Below are 16,429 nucleotides of genomic sequence, written 5' to 3'. Positions count from 1 at the left end.
CTTGGATCAGAGGTCGCAACCGGGTACCCGATACCCGTACCCTACCCGATACCCGGCTACCCGTACCCGGGTACGGGTACCCGTTTGCGACCCTGGTGCGGCCGGGTAGACCATGAGTCACTGGTGAGTAACTGTTTGTCACTCATTTCCCAACGTCTTGTCTCTTCTCACAATTCAAGTTCCTAGAATCAACCCACCCGCGCCAGCAACATGGCTTCATCCCAGAGGTCGCAATCAGGTACCCAATACCCGTACCCTACCCGTACCTGGCCGGGTACGGGTAAGGTACGGGAACGGCCGGGTACGGGTAGCCGTTTGCGACCCTGGTGCGGCCGGGTACGGGTACGGGTAAGGAATCAAAACCCGTTTTCGACCTCTGGCTTGGATGTATCATGGATGATGATAATGATGATGAAACAAGTGTGGAAATTCCACATTGAAATGAAAAAGGCCACCGGATAATAACTGTTGACAAGCAAGTAGAACAGCATTAAACAGTTTGTTCATTTTACTTACCCCAGAGGGCTGATGATAAAGATGATGACTTCTTCTGCTGATGATGACGCTGTTGCTGATGACGATAACCACGATGACGAGAGGGATTTGAATTCACAAGCTCGTGATCAGCTGCCAAAACTGCTCAACCAACCGAGTCGCATCTGGCAACACAGCATGTGATTTGAAAATTCTGTTATCACTTCACAGAGGATTTTTCCCCCATTGGTTTAAAAATTAACAAAGGGACAGAAAGGTTTACTTGCTGTTCTTTCAAGACAACCCTGAGCTCCCACGAAGCCACACAAACAGTAATGGATTAACCACAGAGCCAAACGGATATTAAACATGCCAACCATTCCACAACCACGAAAATGACGTTCACATTCTTCTGAGTTGCATATTAAAAACTGCGTTTTTTTTAATAACATAGAAAAAACATAATCTAATGTATTTATCTCCAATGTGGTATGTGCAGCGGAGGCGTGGTGGTTAGTGAATTGCGCACTGAACCCGGTGATCCGAGGTCAATTCTTGTAAAAAAAAAAAGTAAATCAATAGATTTCATAAATATAACGTCACCGGCGATTGATATCTAAACCAGGTCTGGCCCAGCAGCCACTTGGTTCATCCACCAATAGACGCTGACCAGAGTGGTGTTTGCTGCATTAACACATTGCCCTGCCAAATGGGTGTCGAAAAAAATTAACCCGTAAAAACAAAGTTTTTCACTCTAAATCCTTTATATGCGTGGCGGCTAGAGTCCTCTCGTCCTCTGGCTTGAGATGGCTGCCACCTATGGGTCAGATGATTGTCTGCCAGTATTAAGCAATTGGTAATTAAATATTTAATTTGTTTTCCCTAAACAGTGTAAAATTTTGGGAAAAAAATTTTCACGAACATTAATTGTCTCGCACAACGAGTCTGTGTGCAAAATGTCAGCTCGATTGGATCACGAGAAGTGGGTTAAAAAACGACCGAAAGATTTGCACGGTCGTAAGCAAGCAAGCACGCAAGCAAGCAAGCGAACTTAATATAAAGGATTTAAAAAGACAAAGATCCCCCCCCCCCCCCCGTGTAGCCTTAACAGACTGTTGGGGCAAGTGCTGTTAGCGAGCAGCACCTATGAAGACCAGCACGGCACACGAGGGGGTGGGTGGCCAGCACCACGCCCGGGCCGCCTTTGTCTCCCCCAGTGGCGATGTTTACTACACACCGCACCAGGTAGTCATTTGAGGCTGAGTCGACCTAGGGGAGGCCCATGAGCGTGAATCGAACCTCGGGTCGCCGGGTTCGCAGCGCAGCGCTAACCTGCTCCACGACCTTATTCCACCACGTGCTTTCAGAACTCCCCTTTAATGTAATTCTTTTTCTCTCCTTCGCTTGATCGACCCCCTATCGTGCCTGGCGTTTCCTGCCATGTATTTCCAAAACTCTCTTGGTGTTGTTGTTGTTGCTGCGTTCCGGGTGATGAATCATGAATTGAAATTGTTGATGTTTGTTGTTGGTGGTGGTGGTTGCAGTCCTCAACGTCACCGGCAGCTGCGATGCGTCACCGAGAGAAGAGGAGCACAGTTGGGGGCCGTCCATAAATGACGTCACGAACCTAGGGGGGGGGGGGTGGGGTCAGACATTTGTGACGATGTGTAACGAGGAGGGGGGGGGGTTTGAGAAATGTGACGTCACATCAAAATGCGCAACTTTAAATAAATATAGACAACACGTTCTACTTAATTAAATAGACTTTTTAAACACATTCCTGCGGAGGGAGCTGGTAGGAACGTTGGGTTGCTCGGTCAATGGCCAGGGTCAATGGCGGCGTGGTGTATTCTGCAAATATGCCAGACTGTGAGGGCGGGCACAAGTCGGCGTGAGTAGGTTAAACGTTGAGTTTTATAAGGGCACCACGAAGTGACCAGCCCCTCCCCACCCAGCCCCACCCCTCCCACCCCCCACCCAGCCCCTCCCCACCAATAGTTTAAAGCGATTTGAAGCATGTTTTTTTTTGGGGGGGGGGGGGCAGAGCTTTGTGACGTCATATTTGAGGGGGGTCTGACTTTTTGTGGCGTCGTGTGACGAAAGGGGGGGGGGGGTCAAAAATCGTCCAAAATCGCGTGACGTCATTTATGGACGGCCCCTTAACTGTGTTAACGACAGCTGTATACCGTCCTATAAATTATTGTTTAATATGTTATGGAGGTTAATAAATTATCAATACATATGTATAATATTCTCTTGTATTGTAATTCACCCGATACGTATATTTTACTTGCTATGTCAAGTCAATTACAATGCATGAGAATATTGACCTCATAACATGAAGTCAATAACAATCCAAATATTATGTTACACACCAAGTCAATTGCAATGCTGTACAAGAGAATAGGGAGTCAACAGGCCGATAATTCATCTCTTAGTTAAAACACATTCCTGCGGAGGGAGCTGGTAGGAACGTTGGGTTGCTCGGTCAATGGCCAGGGTCAATGGCGGCGTGGTGTATTCCGCAAATATGCCCGACTGTGAGGGCGGGCACAAGCCGGCGTGAGTAGGTTAAACGTTGAGTTTTATAAGGGCACCACGGGGTGACCAGCCCCTCTCCACCCAGCCCCACCCCTCCCACCCAGCCCCACCCAGCCCCACCCAGCCCCTCACCACCCTCCCACCCAGCCTCTCCCCACCCTCCCCTCCCCACCCAGCCCCACCCTCCCCAACCAGCCCCTCCCCACCCTCCCCTCCCCACCCAGCCCCTCCCCACCCTCCACCACCCCAACCCCTCCCCACCCTCCTCTCCCCACCCAGCCCCTCCCTCAACAAAGGACGGACACAATAATCCCCTGTGGGCTGGTAGAACCAGTGGGTTCCTACCAGTATAATGGACACTACTACAAGTTTACTACGAACACAAATGTGCTCTGGAAACGTTAACCAATAAAGTTGTTTTCAATTTTATAAATAGCATATATATTTATATTTATTATTACTGTGTATCATAGTTGCCGATGACTGTAATTCGACAAATAATTATCAAAAGCATAACAATGGGCGACAGCTAAGGGCCCATCCAAATTGCCAAACGCGACTGAGCAAGACGAAGGCGACATTTACGAGTCAGATGGATGACCCAAAAGACGAGATCACGTAGTGGCGCTGGACCAGGACACAATGAATCCCAGGAACAAAATGAATAAAAAATTATATTTTGGAAGAAAAAAAATTCCGTCCATTCAGGCCCATTGTTGGTTTCCCTGAGCAAAAAAAAACATTATTTATAATTAAATTATTTCGTGGGAATAATTGTATACTGCCTCAGCGCTATTAGAGACTGCCCTGCGTAAATGGCCGAAAAGTCAGGGTTATGAAATATTTTTTTGTAGCAAATCACATGCGGGTTGTTCACACTGTCTGTCGTTAACATTAATGAACTTTGTAATATTTTTTTATAAGATTACAGGACTCATCTTTGAACATGCATCAATTATGTTTCGTCTCAATTCATTCTACTTAATGTCATCTGAAAAGAAAGAGGATGTTGATAACGTTAATAGATAAAATATGAACTTGAAGACTCAACAATACAAACTTTTAATGCCAGTGTTAAAATAAATTAAATAACCCAATATGTCCTGACATTTAGATCACCCTGTAATAAAATGATTGAGTTCACCGATTGGCAGAGCTGATATTATTCGACAAAGACTCACATAAAACTGCACGGAACGAACGTCATCGACGGCATTCAAACCGATTGCAATTAAACAAAAATTCTCACTCAATTAACGGCCAAGCCGAGATTGGACTGTCTGGCTCCTCTGCTAAAACACCAGCGACCCAGACTGGATTCTTTCGAACATATGTGCAGTGAAAATTTCCATTTAAAGCTTTCGTGACTGCAGGGATTCATCTTCTTGGTTCTTTCGGTAAAGTAACGTAGAAGGGAAGTAATAAAATAATACAAATAAAACATAATGAAATAATTCTCACGACGTTTCGGCCACAACGCCCTTCTACGTGACTTTACCGAAAGAACCAAGAAGATATGTGCAGTGCTCATTGGCCATGGAAATGTTATACAATGAGATGCCCTTTTTTGTATGTGTGGGTCAAGGACATGCCTTCTAGCCCCGCTTCAAATCGCGTTCGTGACGACGTGAATAATGTATTGCGTAGCAATGCGTGACGCACGCGATCCAAGGCCACACAATCGGTGACGACCCCGTCTTATATTTTATTTTTCTCTCAAGGGATAGCTTGTGCCTCTACTTGTCTGTGCCGCTTGGATGACACGGGGAAAGCTCACCCACAGTTTTCCCCACCGTCCCAAAAAGCATCACTCGACCCTTTTTTCTTCTTGGTTCTTTCGGTAAAGTCACGTAGAAGGGAAGTAATAAAATAATAAAAATAAAACATAATAAAATAATTATCACGACGTTTCGGCTACAACGCAAGCAGCCGAAACGTCGTGAGAATTATTTTATTATGTTTTATTTTTATTATTTTATTACTTCCCTTCTACGTGACTTTACCGAAAAAATCAAGAAGATGAATCCCTGCAGTTACGAAAGCTTTAAATCGAAATTCGACCCTTTTTGTCACGTGTTTTGGGTTTTTTTCACCTTTGAGACCGACGCAGGAGGTACTGCTTCACGATTATGGCTCATCGCCCGATGACGCTCACCGGTTGTGGTTGTGATCAACATCGAAACGTCACGGTTACCCGAATCGTAAATGTCGTGGGTTTACTCTCCAACACACACACCACATCGTGCTGAAGTAGTAAGTAATTGGCACGTTTTGTTTACATGACAAACCTTTACTAATTGGCTGTGTCGGGTGGTATCAGGTGATCATGCCGCAGGTGAGTGCAGCTTGGGAGATTGCTTCATCCAGCAGCGGATTGACCGCGGCTGATGATGATAATGATGACGGTGATATTCCAACTTAATTTGGAGCTTTCGTGACTGCAGGAATTATTCTTTGGTTCTTTCGGTAAAGTCACGTATAAAGATAAAATAAGTTAAATTAAATTCTAGCATACGCTAGCTAGTAAATTAAATTAAATACTAGCATACGCTAGCTAGTATTTAATTTAATTTATTATTTTATCTTTATACGTGACTTTACCGAAAGAACCAAAGAATAGGGTGATATTCCAATTACGCTATGGGCGCCGTATACAGGAAGCCGTCGTTTAACGCGGTGGTAGATGCCGCGTTAAGCGAAAAACGCGCTAAGCGAAACCGGTTTTCCCCATAAATAGTGTAACGGTAAGGTTTGGCGAGATACGGTGCACTGCTACGCACGCGCAGTGAGATGGTGGGACAAATAACCGAGGGTACGTTGCCGCGTTACTGTATCACTCCGCTCAGCCTCGCAGCTCAAGTAGTTCGTCATCGACTGCCCAGAAACCGCGTTATAACGGCACGTGCTCCGCGCTATAACAGTGCACGTTCCGCGTTATAACGGTGCGCTAAATATATATCAGTGGCGAATTATAGCCGAGCCGAGCCGGTCCCGGACCCTGCCTGAAGTATACTTAAATAAAAACCACACGCGACCCAACACGGCGTAGGAGAGGCCTCCTCCATCCAGCAAGCGGATCGACTCATGGATGAACATTCTGGAACTTTCCCAGTGAGCAGCCGAACCATCGCGTTTCAGAGTTCGGCCGCGGAAGACGTTCGCCACAGAACTGGACTGCTGAAGGGCCCATTCAAAAGATCCATTTGCCCTCACTTGGAGGACACCCGTTTCGTTTTGCAGGGATTGTTCAACGGAAATCAGAGCATCGTTTGTTATTCATCTGGAGAGCGTGGAAATGTGACGAATTTTTAGTAGACATCGGCCATCTCCACCAATACCAGGCCACGAGCTACGTTTCCTCCGACGTCATCCGCTAAAGAGGACGATGATTTACGGCGCCGTCACTGATCGTTCCGGGGGCAGGGTGCCCCCCCCCCCCCCACAAATTGTCGTTATTGATCTAAGTTGGTTTGTTGGACACGGAAAGAACAAATGATGAATGCATGCATTTTTGTGTGCGCGTGTGTGTGAGTCATTGGTCACCAGGCTGAGATTTTTAGCTCACTACACTTTACAACCCGCTTAGATCGCAAGCGAATGGGACCCGGCTCATGTGCGTAATTACATAAAAAATAAATGCAATCAATGGATGGACAGAGTCAATGATAAATAAAGCAATATTACTCTGAGGTCAAGACTCATTTCCTGGGGTGATCGGGCTTTGCCATGCAGCTTCCAGACTTTGGAAGGCTTTTGCCTTTGCTAATAAGGCATTCAGAGTCGTTAAGATCTATTTCAATTCCCTCTTTGAAATCTCGCCGCAGTAATCATTGACCCCACGCACCAATGATTGTGCTAATTCAGTACAAGACAATTTCTCGTGCAACCCTGGGTTTTTAGTGCCAGCCCAGGACCCATGCTGATTTGATGGCACATCAGCACACAGTGTCCTACATTTTAAATGCTATGCCGCCAAATTGCTAGGCTCCTCTTGAACACGTTTTATAATAGGCTTGGAGATCGTCTCGCTGATAACACTGGCACCTTGGTTAGAAATACATGGCACAATGTGCCAAGATCTTGGGATTGATATCTGACCACGGCTAACATATTCGTAAAGTCACGTAGGTAAAAAATAAAAATTAATAAAAGTAAAATATAAATAAAATAAAAATCACGACGTTTCGGAGGCAACCCAAGCCTCGGTCTTCAGGTGGAACCGTCACAGCACGATAGCTGTATCAAGTAAGAGAAATTCCAAGAAAACAGTCCTTTTATATATACTGGTTGAGGGTGGGAGGAGCCAAGGTAGGCCCTGGATATTATTTTGTGAGGTTCGGTGCGGCTGAAGCACGCTGTTAGGAATGAGCCTTTGTTGTGTAAACTAGGTGCGGATGATGTAAACGTGCGGCTAACATCTAAATGCCTTGTTGCCAACTTCCCAGGGTCCTCTTGAAAACGTCTTATTGTCGTTTTAGTGATCACTCTCGCTGAAAACAAGGGGCACGTTTGTGGGGGTTTTTTTACACCTGCAGAGTAGTCTCGTAAAATGTGTACATGGGAAGAAATATTGTATGCCTAAGATCTAAAAACTAAACTTAATAAAAACAAAACAATGGCACGTCATTATCATCATCATCATCATGAATAGTAGCATCATTATGCTAATCGCGCTAATAAGGTCGCACTCATTACACACAAAGTTACTTGCCACAAATGAACCACGATACCTCTCTGATCTCGTCAAGAACCATAAACCATCACACGAACTCCGGTTATCTTCACAGCATCAGCAGCAGCGACTTCTGGCGAGCCATCAAACAAAGGCGGTGGTCACAGCATCGCGCGGCGCTTTCAGATGCGCGTCTGTGGCCGTCTGGAACGCTCTTCCTTCCGATATTAGGAAGCCACTGCAGCTTTTAAATCTAGATTGAAAATTCATTTCTTTAGAACCGCTTTTGGTGTTGAGTTTGCTCTTCTTCCCACGCACCTCCCATTCGCACGGTTGGCTACGTCTGCGAAATAAGTTCAAGTTCATTCAGACGCTGTCTTTCCGACAGACCTGTTCTTCACCTGAGGACGGCTGCTTGCGTTGTGGCCGAAACGTCGTGGGAATTGTATTATTTTATTATGTTTTGTTTTTATTATTGTATTATCTCCCTTCTACGTGGCTTTACCGAAAGAACCAAGAAGAAGTTCAACGGACTTACATAAACATATAATTTCCGCCATAATGATCAACATCACTGCTATAACAATCAGTGCCATTATCATTGTCCTTTGGGGCAAGTAAAAGAGGCAAAGCAGCACCAGCTGTTGAAGTTGCACCTACTTGGCATCGTCCAGTTGAATTTCAAATTAAAGCTTTCATGACTGCAGGGATTCATCTTCTTGGTTCTTTCGGTAAAGTCACGTAGAATGGAAATAATAAAATAATAAAAATAAAACAAAATAATTCTCACGACGTTTCGGCCACAACGCAAGCAGCCGTCCTCAGGTGGAGAGCAGGTCTGTCTGAGAGCAGGTCTGTCGAGAAGACAGTCAGACTCTGTCTACTCGACAGACCTGCTCTCCACCTGAGGACGGCTGCTTGCGTTGTGGCCGAAACGTCGTGAGAATTATTTTATTATGTTTTATTTTTATTTTATTATTTCCATTCTACGTGACTTTACCGAAAGAACCAAGAAGATTGTCCAGTCGGTGAGTAATCCCACGGACATGCTTACTCCTGCCACTGAAACGTCACCAATGGCTTCGGATTGCCGGAGGAAATGGGCACCACCAATGGACCCATTTGGAGCAGGTGGCCCTGACATTGTCTCATACATCGCACGGCGTTACGTCAATCCCGTGCGTCCATTCATCATCGTCCGTCAATTACGTCTCGGGGACATGTGGCATTAAAAGCTTTGTGAGCCAATGCGTCGCCTCACACCAGCAGACCCATTCAATGACGCTCATCAACCCATTTATAAGATAATGGAGAATATTGGACTGACGTGGAGACATTATGTGTGTGTACGTGCATGAGTGTGTGTGGGGGGAGCGGTGGTGTAGTAGTTAGCGCGCTGCGCTATGAACCCGGTAACCCGAGTTCGGTTCCCGCTCAAGGCGGTCACCAGTGACGATTATCTGAACCGGTCTTGGGCCTCCCCTAGGTCGACTCAGCCTGAAATGAGTACCTGGTGCCGTGTGTAAACATCGCCACTGGGGAGACAAATGCGGCCGGGCGTGGTGCTGGCCACCCACCCCCTCGTGTGCCGTGCCGGCCTTCATCGGTGCTACTCGCGAACAGTCTCTTAAAGGTTAAGGGCCGTCCATAAATGACGTCACGCGATTTTGGACGATTTTTTACCCCCTCTCCCTTCGTCACACGGCGTCACAAAAAGTCAGACCCCCCCTCAAATATGACGTCACAAAGCTCTGCCCCCCCCCCCCCCCAAAAAAAAATAAACATGCTTCAAATCGCTTTAAACTATTGGTGGGGCTGGGTGGGGAGGGGCTGGGTAGGGAGGGGCTGGGTGGGGAGGGGCTGGGTGGGGAGGGGCTGGTCACCCCATGGTGCCCTTATAAAACTCAACGTTTAACCTACTCACGCCGGCTTGTGCCCGCCATCACAGTCGGGCATATTTGCGGAATACACCACGCCGCCGTTGACCCTGGCCATTGACCGAGCAACCCAACGTTCCTACCAGCTCCCTCCGCAGGAATGTGTTTAAAAAGTCTATTTAATTAAGTAGAACGTGTTGTCTATATTTATTTAAAGTTGCGCATTTTGATGTGACGTCACATTTCTCACCCCCCCCCCCCCTCGTCACACATCGTCACAAATGTCTGACCCCCCCCTAGGTGCGTGACGTCATTTATGGACAGCCCCTCATACGGGGATAGTTGTCTTTGCGGGGAGGTGATCACTGACCCATCGGTTATAAATACCTAGCAACACCACGTGTTCTCTGGCGACGGCTATAATCATTTGCAAGTGTTAGATCTGTAACTGTCTTTGGCCTTCCTCTCGATCACATGCGCCTCAAATGAGTTACCCGGTGCGATGTGTAAACAGTAGAATAAAGGTAACCCATTTCATACTTTACCGAAAAAACCAAAAAGAGTATGAATCCTTGCAGTCACGAAAGCTTCAAATCTAGAATTAACCCATTTCAGGCTGAGTAGATCTGGAGGACGAATGCAAAATGAGTCAATAAAGTGTGAAACCACTGTGCCATACTTTAATAGGTGCTCGCTAACAGCATTGGGGCCGTCCATAAATGACGTCACGCACCTAGGGGGGGTTAGATTTTTGTGACGATGTGTGACGAGGGGGGGGGGGGTGAGAAATGTGACGTCACATCAAAATGCGCAACTTTAAATAAATATAGAATTGTTATAACAACACTAATTGTTATAACAACACTCCAACTACAACATCAGAGTGCAGCGCCACATTAAATACGCACTACAATGACAATAGTTTAAAGCGATTTGAAGCATGTATTATTTTCAAAATGAAAATATGGTTTTGGGGGGGGGGGGGGGGCAGAGCTTTGTGACGTCATATTTGAGGGGGGCGTCTGACTTTTTGTGACGCCGTGTGAGGAGGGGGGGGGGTCAAAAATCGTCCAAAATCGCGTGACGTCATTTATGGACGGCCCCATTGGCCCCAACAGTCTTTCGGGGCCGGACAGCGGCTCTCTTGCCTGCCACAGGAGTCTCGATGAACAACGTAGAGCCGATGTGCCCCCTGCAGGACAGACAGTGCATACGTCAACAAAAAACCCATTCACTTTAACAACAACGTAGGAGTAGGAGGCGTTTCGCGATCAATATCATCCGTAATGCAGGTATTTTTTTGGGGGGGCTAAATCGCGTAAATATATAAATGTGTCCTCAATCTTCACAGTAATACATGTACATTTGCTAGCCACCGTGATGATGATGAGAGAGAAAGAGACACGCAAACTCTAAATATACAGCAGCAGGCGTCAGAGTCGGGATCGAACCCACGACCTCCTGTACACCAGGCGACGTAGTTAACATCTCGCCACCACAAGATGTACATTTTAATTAAACAAGTAAACAGACTGGAGACTCCGTTGAGACTTCCTGGAGCGGTGATCGACGGGTAACCGAGGCGTGCTTTGACCAACAGCAACCTATGTTCGATTTCAAGTCGCGGCTAACATCAGTGGCTAGTGACATCTGAACCCCTTCACCAATAAGCAATAACACAACTACTACTTCGTAGTGCAGTACCATTTAGTAGTAGTAGTAGATAAAAGTGGAGGTGGGGGCATGTTTTTTCCTGGATTTTTCTGTCACTTTAAGATGTTTTCTTGTTCATGTTTTTGCTTTTTTAAATCCTTTATATTAAGTTCGCTTGCTTGCTTGCGTGCTTGCGTGCTTGCTTGCTTGCTTACGACCGTGCAAATCTTTCGGTCGTTTTTTAACCCACTTCCCGTGATCCAATCGAGCTGACATTTTACACACAGACTCGTTGTGCGAGACAATTAATGTTCGTGAAATTTTTTTCCCAAAATGTTACACTTTTTAGGAAAATTTTTTATATTTAATTACCAATTGCTTAATGGTGGCAGGCAATCATCTGACCCATAGGTGGCAGCCATCTCAAGCCAGAGGACGAGAGGACTCTAGCCGCCACGCATATAAAGGATTTATAGTGAAAAACTTTGTTTTTATGGGTTATACTTATTGTTTGTTGCGGTTGCACCCGATTCAAGAGCCGAATGGCTCACAGGGCTATACCTAATACATGAAACAGATAAAAATGAAACCGGCGACCTGAGTTCAATTCATACCCGGCTACGGCTGCCATCAGCGGCGAGTTGATATCAGAACCGGTTCTGTCAACGCCCAACGCATCACCAACCCACACTGACCAGCGTGGTGAAGTATGGTCACTCACCCACACGGCTGAGACGTTGTGGGGAGGTGTCCATCTAGCCGTTGATTGACAATTGGATATCAATGATTATAATAATTATTTTTCATTACTGCAAATAACTCTCCTGCATGATGAAAACAACACGGATAGGGATTACCCTTTCCGGCAATAATACAGGAGGTGTTAAGATGTCCTAACGCTAAATTGCCAACACCTATTTGAAGACATCAAGTCTGCAATAATCACACATCATTGATGCTCGTGGTAAAACATTGCAAAACGCACGTGTGCTTTGAACACGCTATGCGTTGCCTTTGAAACGAAATCGGCCTACATAGCCGGTGTTAGAACTCCATACAGGCGAGCAGCACAAAGGGAATGCGAAGATCAACGCATTTATTATTTGCTCGGGGGTGAACAGTTCAATAACACTGGTCAACAAAAAGAAACATTTTTTTCCGGCCTAGACTTTTGCAGCTGTTTTCGACAAATTTCAGGGTACTGATTCCAAATCTGATCTCAGATTTGCTCGATCACATCTCATTTTTATGCTATCGGCATACCCCATTTTCATTGATTTTACCCGAAATTTACTCTGTCACTTATGACTGCTTTAGTGTTAAAATACGGTGCTGTATTTTTAGGATAGTGTGTTTATAGTATCATTTTATGTAGATATCCACATTTATTTAATATTCTTCTTCTGCAGTTTTTATTGAAAATGCAATATTTGATATCTCAAACCCCTGATGTGATAGACAAAAACTGATGCCATATTTGGAATCAGCACCCCAAAATTACATTAAAACCTTGATTTAAAGCTTTCGTGACTGCAGGGATTCATCTTCTTGGTTCTTTCGGTAAAGTCACGTAGAATGGAAATAATAAAATAATAAAAATAAAACATAATAAAATAATTATCACGACGTTTCGGCCACAACGCAAGCAGCCGTCCTCAGGTGAAGACCAGGTCTGTCGATAAGACAGGTCTGTCGATAATACGTTTCGGCCACAACGCAAGCAGCCGTCCTCAGGTGAAGAACAGTTATGTCGATAAGACAGGTCTGAAGACTCTGTCTTATCGACAGACCTGTTCTTTTACCCGAAATTTACAGAGTCTGAAGACTCTGTCTTATCGACAGACCTGTTCTTCACCTGAGGACGGCTGCTTGCGTTGTGGCCGAAACGTCGTGAGAATTATTTTATTATGTTTATGTTTATTATTTTATTATTTCCATTCTACGTGACTTTACCGAAAGAACCAAGAAGATACCTTAAAACCGTTGGAATACCTTATGCCAGAAAAAGTGTGTTGACCAGTGTAATGAATGGGTCGCGTCGATATCGACTCTCCCCGTAGTTCTGCGAACATCCACAGGGTGCGACGCGTGAGTGCGAGACACGGGGGTGCACACCATCGGGAAACGTCGGCGTACAGGCAAGGTGAACACACCTCGATACGAAGCAGATGCGTCCCTAGGGCTTCGTTCGTAACATTGAAACTTGCTATGTTTGAATTATCGTATGACCTTAGTACTTTGAGGATGCGTTCCCAGGCTTCGTAACTTGCAATTTATTACGAAAAGCACTTGTCAACAAAGACAATTTATATTGCAAGTTTTATTATAGCATAGATAAATAAAGACCGTGATCTGTACGTCTGAAAAAAACACATCAAGGGTACATATTCTTAGGTTTTTTCGGTAAAGTCACGTAGGTAAAAAATTAAAATTTATAAAAGTAAAATAAAAAATAAAATAAAAATCACGACGTTTCGGAGGCAACACTAGCTTCCGTCTTCAGGTGGAACCGTCACAGCACGATAGCTGTATCACTTGATATAGCTTTAATACATATCAGTGTATTTATTTTACTTTATTTGTTAATATCACTACCATTGCATTAACGATAATACACCCAAATCTCGTTATAATGAAACCTCGTGAATGGAATATTCGTATAATCGACAGTATTAATGGAACGTCAAAAGTGACCGACCCTTTTAAGGATTGTGGGTCGAGAAAAATAATGAGACTTTCGCATCGATGATACCATCATTTTATTTTGTACCAAGAAGGGGCCTCACAGAATCTCAAGACTCATTCTCAGGAGGACCTTGCTACCCTGGGATGCTTGGCCGTTTCCATTTATGGGCGTTTGGAAACATCGGGGGGCGGGGGCAGAAAACTGGAGAAGCGAGAAAAAAAGGGGCAACAAGGTGACACCACTGAAAACTCCGCACAGATGGATTCGATAATCTGTTGCTGTACGGACATCACCTGTTCTGAACTAATCTATTTATAATTTTACCAGGTAAGGCCTACTGGCTAAATTGCTCTTTTTTTTCAGAAGCGATCTGGCTATTATCACAAATGATAGCTCAACGAAGTGGCTTATCATCACGTTGAGATTTATAACAGCCAAGCACACGTGTTTCTAAATGTGGAGGGGAAAATGCACGGATAAAAAATTAACACGTAAAAACAAAGTTTTTCACTCTAAATCCTTTATATGCGTGGCGGCTAGAGTCCTCTCGTCCTCTGGCTTGAGATGGCTGCCACCTATGGGTCAGATGATTGTCTGCCAGCATTAAGCAATTGGTAATTAAATATTTATTTATTTTCCCTAAACAGTGTAAAATTTTGGAAAAAAATTTTCACGAAAATTAATTGTCACGCACAACGAGTCTGTGTGCAAAACGTCAGCTCGATTGGATCACGGGAAGTGGGTTAAAAAACGACCGAAAGGTTTGCACGGTCGTAAGCAAGCAAGCAAGCACGCAAGCACGCAAGCACGCAAGCAAGCGAACTTAATATAAAGGATTTAAAAATCCACGCGACCACGGCGAGAGCACGCAAGCTCCAAATATACAGCAGGCGTCAAGGGTTGGGATCGAGCCCACGATCTCCTGCATACCAGGCGAGGTAGTTAACATTTCGCTCCTATGGCACCTGTTCTCCTCGCAGCCCAAGTCCCGACATTACCTGGTCGCTCATCCAAGCAGAAAGCAGACTTAAATTTCGATGTGAAGCTTTCGTGACTGCAAGGATTCATATTCTTGGTTCTTTCGGTAAAGTCACGTAGAAGGGAAATAATAAAATAATAATAAAACAATACATTTTTCTTGTTTTATTTTTATAAACAATGCAATGTTTTATTGTTTTATTTTTATAAACAATAAAAACAGTTTATTGGTTTATTTTTTATTATTTTATCATTTCCCTTCTACGTGACTTTACCGAAAGAACCAAGAATAAGAAGCCAGACTGTTTAGATGAAGAATATTGGAGACATCCAGGGTAATTTGGTCACAGCTGTATTCCACTTTTCCCACCTCCATACGACGGCTACCAGAAGCACCAACGGAAAGACCACCTCCACGATCAAACGAGTATGTGTGCTTCACCCTGTTGCAACACGCAAGTCAGTGGTGTAAATTCCACATTCCGATGGCAGGAACAAGTACACCCGCTTGATAGGGTCACTGAAGATGGACCGATTCTCGAAACATTGATCTGTGAAAGTATAATGTTTCTAATGTATATAGTGTTTATTTTTGCATCTATAACATAACCACTGGTGACTTCTCACAAAGTGGTACCTATTTTATAGACGCCTGATCATGATGATTATACTGGCAGTGTGATGCTGTCATTATCACGCTCCACTAAATTTGACAAAAGCTGATCGGTCATCAACTCGGCCCATCATCTCTTCGGAACCAATAAAAACGAGTGTCCGTTTGTGGATAGCAGTGCACAGCGGTTGTCCGATGGATTGACTCGTCCCCGTCCTAGAAACGTGGAGAATGTATCCCCGCTGGCCTCAGAGAGCCAACCGAACTGAGCACCGCCACGTGCTCGCTCACGAAAGGAGACAAACATGCGCATCGTGACCTTTTTTGTTCTGAAGACGAACAAAACAAAAAAAAAGATCTTGCCGATATCACGGTCCAACGATCATCTGAGCCCGACCACGACAATGATGATCACAAAAGGACTTCCTCCGCCGGATGCGTCAGCGAAGAGGTGGACATCACCACCGGCCCTTCCCCCCTATCCCACCCCGAGCCGGTTATTTGCTCGCAAAAAAGCCCCCCTCGCTCGCACCCACAATAGCCACCGCCTCTCCATTCACCTGGACCCTAGGGGTCGCAGCACACGATGATAATCGCCGCAGCACGGATCAAGGCTTTTGAGTTGTCAACGCCTGCCGATGCCGATCCTACTGCTGCTGCTGCTGCTCTCATCCGCCGCCGTGACCAACAAACCAAGGACTTCTTTTTGGAGACGGGAGGGAGAGGGGTCGGGTTGGAGAGGGGAAGCGGTCGCAGGAGGGGTCAGGGCGAAATGACCTGACCTCGGGTCAAGGTTCAAGGCACCGTTTTTCGGCAGCTGCACAGAGAGACTGGGAGAGGATGGGGTGGGGTGGTGGGGGGGGGTGAAGGAGAGAAAATAAATGGGAGAAATTGGACGTTATTGATGACATGCCGACTCCGCCTCCATTCAGGGG

At 45.3% G+C, this 16,429-nt stretch overlaps 1 protein-coding gene across 1 annotated transcript in view; it reads right to left on the bottom strand.

Moving 5' to 3' along the window:
* LOC133353776 (glycerophosphodiester phosphodiesterase domain-containing protein 5-like) overlaps positions 1 to 642 on the bottom strand; it is a 71,231-nt gene extending 70,589 nt beyond the window's left edge. Inside the window, exon 1 of the mRNA XM_061570156.1 lies at positions 517 to 642. The gene's annotated coding sequence lies outside the window, so the exon portion shown is untranslated. The remainder of the gene's footprint in view (positions 1 to 516) is intronic.
* Positions 643 to 16,429: the final 15,787 nt, after the last annotated feature.

The sequence above is a fragment of the Lethenteron reissneri genome, chromosome 45 (assembly GCF_015708825.2).
Source record: "Lethenteron reissneri isolate LAM-NWPU_2019-01 chromosome 45, ASM1570882v1, whole genome shotgun sequence".
Taxonomy (NCBI): domain Eukaryota; kingdom Metazoa; phylum Chordata; class Hyperoartia; order Petromyzontiformes; family Petromyzontidae; genus Lethenteron; species Lethenteron reissneri.
Note: the sequence above shows the minus strand (reverse complement) of the source record. Positions and strands in the feature narration are given on the sequence as shown.